Genomic DNA, 7,864 nt, shown 5'->3' with positions numbered 1-7,864 from the left:
ATATAGCTAATTCACTTAATCTTTTTTAAAATATTGTGGATCTTAGATAAGATTTTTTTTCTAGTACCTCTTTTTTTCCAAAAGTTTGGGCCCCCCTTCCACTTGGGGCCTTAAGCAATGGCCTAATTGGCCTAGTGGAAGGCCAGCCCTGGGAACAAGTAAAAAAGAGAAGTCATACAAAATCAATGCAGCAGGGGATAACTAATACTTGCAGATATTTATCAAGCTGAATGCATCCCTGTTGACCAAAATCATCCTCTGTACTTGATGAGAATGTCCTTCAGGAGGAAAATGTATTGTATACAACGTCTTTAAGATGCCGATGTAATCGCTCAAAATTCCTGTATCAGCAGTAAAAAAAAAAAAATAAATAAATAAAAAAACCCAAAAGAAAATCCAGACTTGGATGGTGAAACTCCACTTTCTCTAAAATTAAAAAGTAAGCAGTTTGAACATGCATAACAATATAACATAGTAAGTACTAAGCAGGCGTGAATTTCTGACAAGGCTGAGTACAAAAAATTATTTTCACGAACCAAGTCCTATTTTCTGTATCTGTCACTGCTATTTATTAAACTGCAACAGATTTTGATCCAAGTTTCTCAAAGTATGCTCCCATAACCCGCTGAGGCATAAGTATGTAATGCAAGAATTGAGTTAGAATCAGAGCGAGCATTTATGGTGACAAATCCTACCTAGCAAAGCCAAGAAATGTTCTAATATATAACCTCCATTTCCTAATGATTCTACAAGCAGTTCATATTACAGATTTGTAAATCTCATGAAATTTACAGCAAAACAAAAATGCTCACCCGGCACCTGAGCTTCTGAACTTGCCATCCTTCACTGTGAAACACCACGTCTGTAGCACTCATACCATGAAACTCTTCACTGTGCCTGCCGCCAAACTTGGTGCTGTAGACCTCTCAAATAATGGTCCCTCCATGCCCTCCTGTAAATGTCCTTTCTGTATCACTTTGGACTACAAAAGCAGAAGTGCTATGGGATCTCTTAAGCCAACTTTGATTTCCATCAGTTGCAAGAGTATTAGTATGCTCCAATTCACCAAGAAGATGCCCACTCTAGAAAGACAATTCCTTGTTAGGGTCCTGAGAGAAATGCTTCCCAGATTTGTTCGCATTACTTTGATAGAAGATCAATACCAAGTGTTAGCTGCTTTACAGTTCTCTCATCTACTCCTACAGATATTTCAGGCCTGTTGTTTAACGTTTCCGTTCACAGATCTTTACTAGGTATAGATTTTTTCGTTCCAGAACCCATTGTTATAGGAACGGCTATAACAGATCACCTAGTACCAGATGACATTGTTACCAAACATTGAAGTCCTGGTTTTGGAAAGTTAATTTGGCAACCATTCAATTAAAGATGACTTGGTCAATTGTCAATTTTTAGCTATGGTTTTCTTGTTTTATACACGCATGTACACCATATACAATCCAAGCAAAACAAAGTTTCTATATTTGTACTAACAAATTAGAGGAAGCTCCGAATTTTGTGGGTTCTGAAAGAGCAACCACATTTCACGGTGCTAAAGCTGGAGACCTGTTATTCACAACCTCGCAATACCTTTCAATCCACAACTCTCCTCACCCTCCATATAACACCCTTCCCCTCTTTACCTCCCCTGCCTACTATAAGCAGCCTTGGGCCAACCAAGGTGGTCAGCAATGGCTAAACCTCAAATAAAGCAGGCCTTAGGCTGCTTCCTATTCCTCTCCCTTCTCTTCTCTTCTTTTTCAACCTTCTCTCTTGCTTTGTCTGATGCTGAAGCTTCCCTCATTGCTCACCGCCAGCTCTTGTCTCTCCCAGAAAATGGTGATCTTCCCCATGACTTTGAATACGAGGTCGACGTTGTCTTGACCTTTGCCAATGAAAGGCTCCGAAAAGCTTACATCGCGCTTCAGGCATTGAAAAAGGCCATCTACTCTGATCCACTTAACACAACCGGCAATTGGGCTGGTGCTGATGTTTGTGCATATAACGGAGTCTTTTGTGCTCCAGCCCTTGATGACCCCAAATTGAGCGTTGTTGCTGGTGTTGATCTTAACCACGCTGACATTGCCGGATACCTTCCAGTTGAGTTGGGACTCTTGACCGATCTTGCACTATTCCACATTAACTCTAACAGGTTTTGTGGAATTATCCCAGAGAGTTTGTCAAGGCTTACACTTATGTTTGAGTTTGATGCTAGCAACAACCGCTTTGTTGGCAAATTCCCTAACGTCGTCCTCACATGGCCAGAGCTCAAGTATCTTGATCTCAGGTTCAATGACTTCGAAGGGAAATTGCCTCCAGAAATCTTTGAGAAGGATTTGGATGCGTTGTTCTTAAACAACAATCGGTTCAAATCCACCATCCCCAACACACTAGGCAAATCCAAGGTTTCTGTTGTGAGCTTCGCAAACAACAAGTTCAGCGGTTGCATTCCACGTTCCATTGGCGACATGGGAAACACATTGAATGAGATCCTATTCATAGGCAATAACCTTGGTGGTTGCTTCCCTCCAGAAATTGGATTGCTTAACAATGTGACCGTGTTTGCTGCAAGCACTAACGGGTTCATTGGTACCTTGCCAAAAAGCCTGTCAGGGCTAAAGAATGTGGAGGAATTGGACATTTCAAATAACAAGCTAACAGGATATGTGCCTGATAATGTTTGCAAATTGCCTAACTTAGCGAACTTTACCTTCTCTTATAACTACTTCAGTGGGGAGGCCCAAGCATGTGTGCCATCTCCAAAGACGCAAGATGTGGTCTTGAATGACACAAGCAATTGTTTGCCAGGAAGGCCTAAGCAAAAGTCAACCAAGATGTGTTTCCCAGTGGTGACTCGACCTGTGGATTGCAGCAAGAACTGTGGTGGCTCCTCTCAACCTTCTCCAAAACCATCACCACCTAAATCTAACCCAACTCCATCTCCAACACCATCTCCAAAACCATCTCCAACTCCAACTCCAACTCCAAAACCGTCTCCTGTACCAGCACCAGCACCAGGACCAGATCCATATAACAATTCACCTGGTGAAAGGAACCGCCCACCTCCACCACCATCACCCTCACCATCACCCCCACCACCACCACCAGTTCAGTCTCCTCCACCACCAGTACACTCACCACCTCCACCTGTGTATTCTTCTCCACCACCACCACCATCACCCTCACCATCACCCCCACCACTACCACCAGTTCAGTCTCCTCCACCGCCACCACCACCAGTACACTCACCACCTCCACCTGTGTATTCTTCTCCACCACCACCACCACCAGTTCAGTCTCCTCCACCACCAGTCCACTCACCACCACCACCATTACCACCTGCCACCAGTTCACTCTCCACCCCCACCACCCCATTCACCACCTCCACCAGTATTCTCACCTCCCCCACCAGTCCACTCACTCCCACCACCACCACCAGTGTACTCACCTCCACCTCCAGTCCACTCTCCACCACCACCACCACCACCACCCTCCTCCGTTCACTCTCCCCACCACCAGTCCACTCTCCTCCACCCCCAGTTCACTCTCCTCCTCCTCCAGTGCACTCACCCCCACCACCAGTTCACTCTCCACCACCACCACCACCAGTCCACTCTCCTCCACCTCCTGTGCACTCTCCACCACCCCCAGTTCACTCTCCTCCTCCTCCAGTGCACTCACCCCCACCACCAGTTCACTCTCCACCACCTCCTGTGCACTCTCCACCACCCACCGGTGCACTCACTCACTCCACCACCGGTGCACTCCCCTCCACCACCGGTCCACTCTCCACCACCTCCAGTGCACTCACCCCCACCACCCGTGCACTCAACCCCACCTCCGGTGCACTCCCCTCCACCACCGGTCCACTCTCCACCACCTCCAGTGCACTCACCCCCACCACCCGTGCACTCCCCTCCACCTCCGGTGCACTCAACCCCACCTCCGGTGCACTCTCCTCCACCACCAATCCACTCTCCACCACCTCCGGTGCACTCACCCCACCGGTGCACTCCCCTCCACCTCCGGTGCACTCAACCCCACCACCGGTGCACTCCCCTCCACCACCGGTCCACTCTCCACCACCTCCAGTACACTCACCCCCACCACCCGTGCACTCCCCTCCACCTCCGGTGCACTCAACCCCACCACCGGTGCACTCTCCACCACCTCCAGTGCACTCACCCCCACCACCACCAGTTGCTTCTCCTCCTCCTCCTGTACCTGTCATTTCACCACCACCACCAGAGATCATCCTCCCACCAAGCACCGGGTTCCAGTACTCATCGCCTCCTCCGCCACTGTACCCTGGCTACTAAGTAGCGTAATATCATACATATCTTTGCCTTTTATTTCATATAGTAGTTTCAGAACGCTACGTATACACACTCAATTTGTAAGCTCAGCTTCTCATCATTGAATAGTAATATGTTTCTATAATTTTTATTTTTATTTTTTTTATTTAGTAACTTTTTCCCTCAGATAATATTCAATTCTTTATTTTTTTTTCCCTTGTTTTTGGATGTAAAGCAGTTTGTTTAGATACTTCTATGTAACTATTTTTAGTCCAGATTTGGACTAAGCGTACAAATGTGACATTGCAGCTCATCGTTTTCTTTTTTTTCTTTTCTCAATATAAAGATAGGACTAGCTAATGGATGAATGTACAAGGTGTGAGATCCAAGTGAGAGTTCTGCATGCGTACACTCATCATTTTTTGGGCCAATATGATCATGAAATAATCAACTTTCAATGTTAAACCAACACAAACAAATAAGGCTATCATAATTTAGAATCTGTGACTAATAAATTGTTATGTTTCTTCAATATAGCTTTGTATACTTATCCAGTATCTAGATCTTAACTGGGTTTAATACATAAAATTTCTTAGGACCTGTACGCGAAACTTAACTGATTGTGAACTAATGACTAGCTTAAGTTGCAAAACTTTAGGTTCTGAAAGTATGACCAATTTCTGCAAATGATTTTGAGATTATGCCAAAATACTAATTGGATTTACGTGTACACGGTGGCAGGCTAGGATTTAAACACAAGTAATTTATTTGACGAAAATGAATTTTATTAATTTAGTTAACTGAAACCTATTATAACAACATGCACCTGAAAAAAAAAGTGTGTTTTTCTTTTATAACATGGTACAAATTACATCCCATGCGTGTAATAATGGAGAACAACTTTTCGTTTCATCTAATTATTGTTTCATATTCTCTTATGGTTTGATATAACTTTTTTGCATAAAAAAAATATTAATTCAACGAAGTAATTATAAACAATGAAGTTTTAAAAATCTGTAAAGAAGAAAATAAATAAAATAAGAAGGAAGAAAAAAAAAAGCCATACCAAACCAAGATTTTATATATCATTAACTTGCATAATTGCTATTAATTATACTCATTAGCCATTACCAAGAGTAAATTTGAGGAAAAAAAATGTTTTTAAATGCTTGAATTTAACTAAAGGCCCTAGATCCAAATACTAAACAAAGTAAAAAGAGATGAAATCTTAAGTGCAACAGAATATATAGCATCATATATATATTTATATATATTTTTTAAAATTAAGGGCCCATGTCAACATAAGCTTGGGAGTCTAGCCCATAACTTAATGTTAGCCCAAGAGAATGACCAACAGTGGCCAATGTTTTCTCAATCCCTAGACCCACCAACCCAAGGCCCAAATTGCAGAAAAAATGATTTGTAACATATTCTCAAAATTCATTTTAATATAACTGAAATAACCATCTTATAATAGCATGTCAGCATGAGCAATATAAGATAAATCCAACAGTAAATAACTTAGAAAGATGATGACAACCATTGCATCTCCTATTCTATTAGGAAATCTATAAATGAGATACAAAATAATAACAAACACATCATATTCATCACCAGTGAAACTATAATATGATATGAGTTCTTTCATTATAATCATATGGCAAACGATGGCAAACTTGGTTTAGTTGAAGGGAGAGAAAGAGTGTCTAGTTGTATACTGCAGTACTTACTTCAAGTAAGCTTTCTTTCCCATGGGGTGTTTTATGATGTTAAGATGGTGAGGTAAATTTTGTGAAGCTTAGGCCCGTTTGGTAGTTGATGCCAAACATCGTTATTTAAAATGATGTGAAAATTATGGTTTAAAAAGTGTTGGTGAAACACTTGTTTTTAGTGTTCATAAAACAAAACAAAAAATGTGTTTGGTGTCATGATTTAAATAACATGTTTCAGTGTTCGAAAAACATAAATATGTGTTTGGTATGTGTGTGTTTGATTTTTAAAAAAGTTGACACCTTGTACAAAATGAAATTTTTTATTTGAGGAGAGAGAAGAAATCCATATTATACCGTTGCCCTTCTCTTCTCATCAATGTTCCTTTTTTTTCCCTTCTCTTCCTTGAGAGTAGAAAACCAAACCCACACTGTCGTAGTCCTCATCTCCATCGACGCAGCAGAAGATCCACTGTTGGGCTTCATGTTCTTTGGATCTCATCTCCACTGTTAGCACTCCAAGACCTAGCAATGAATTAAGATTTTCTCGCTGTTGAAACCAATGGAAGAAGGTGCCACTTCAACACCGACAACCCGCGGGCCTGCTGCAAATCCAAGTTTGAATCTCACTTTCACCTTGGTTGTTAATGGGTTTTTGTCTAAAGATTGTTATGTTCCTTCTTCATACACTTAATTGAAAAGCTGTGACAATTTAGCAAGAGGGGTTTTGTGAGAGGGTTTGCACGAAATGATAGAAATTTTCAATCATTTCATGCCTCTCATTTCTAGCGTTCATTTGCACATAGGACTTTAGCTCTCAACCCCAATATTACTTGGGGAGAAAAAGACTGTAAAAAAGGTCTACTACGTCTCATTTTTTTTTCTCAACTCCAATATTCCTGTAATTCATTGATCTTAAGAATTAACTTTCTTTTGTTGTGTAGAGGAGACTGAATATTTTTTTTTTAAATTGCAGATTAATAATATTGTCAAGCAATGATGTAATAAATTTATTTGTTTTGGTAAATTTCGGTGTCAATAAGAAAACTATGTTAGGTTGCTATAAATGATGAATATTCCAAACTTTACACTTTGTTTGAACCAAACAGTGCGTAGTTTAGCGGTCGTATTGAGTAATTGGGCATGTAGTCTTTACTGTAGGGTTCGATTTCTTTAGAATTCTATACAATATACTCCTGGGAGTGTGAGGCCCTTTGAATACCAAGCTGAAATCATACTTGGGGGAATCAAATTGTGGAATTTTGTCATGCCTTGAAAAAGAGCTTATTTTAGTTTTAGGATCTCCATCTTCTCTTAACCATGCCTTCAAACTGTTGAGCAGTTCTTCTTAAGGCATTCTGTATTTGGTTATCACTGATCCAAATTGCAATGGTTGTAATGTCTTCATCACTGAATTTTGTCTATTGCTTGTCACTTTTATGTTGAAGTTAGATTATATCTAAATGGTGAAGATAATACCTCTTGAATACTCTGCTACTGTGCATTTTTGACTAACTATCTTCAGTAGCAAATACTCTCGATGTCGCTTCTATACAATTGAAGAATAGTGTTTCAGACCTCTTAAGCTTAGTAAAAATGCCATCTGCTTATGTGCTGGTGCATATCATAGATTTCTGAATATGTACTCAGTTTTCATTGACAAGACTTGAATTCCTTTTATTTTTTTGGTAATATGAAGTAATAATTTACTTCACTTGGCAATGTGCCCTTGGAAGAACTAACGAAGCTTTGTGAATACCAACAAACTATTTTAGGAGGGTGCAATCCTATTTTTATTGGTTACCACTATATACGATTGTAAACATTCTTGCCTTGTATGCGATTGTGCCTTTAATATGATTG

General features: G+C 40.8%; 1 pseudogene; it reads left to right on the top strand.

The window, feature by feature from the left end:
- The first annotated feature begins 1,660 nt into the window (after positions 1 to 1,660).
- On the top strand, positions 1,661 to 4,423 carry LOC115969629 (annotated as a pseudogene).
- Positions 4,424 to 7,864: the final 3,441 nt, after the last annotated feature.

This window comes from Quercus lobata, chromosome 11 (assembly GCF_001633185.2).
Source record: "Quercus lobata isolate SW786 chromosome 11, ValleyOak3.0 Primary Assembly, whole genome shotgun sequence".
In the NCBI taxonomy this organism is placed as follows: Eukaryota; Viridiplantae; Streptophyta; class Magnoliopsida; order Fagales; family Fagaceae; genus Quercus; species Quercus lobata.
The sequence above is the reverse complement of the archived record's forward strand: the minus strand, read 5'-3'. Positions and strand labels throughout refer to the sequence as shown.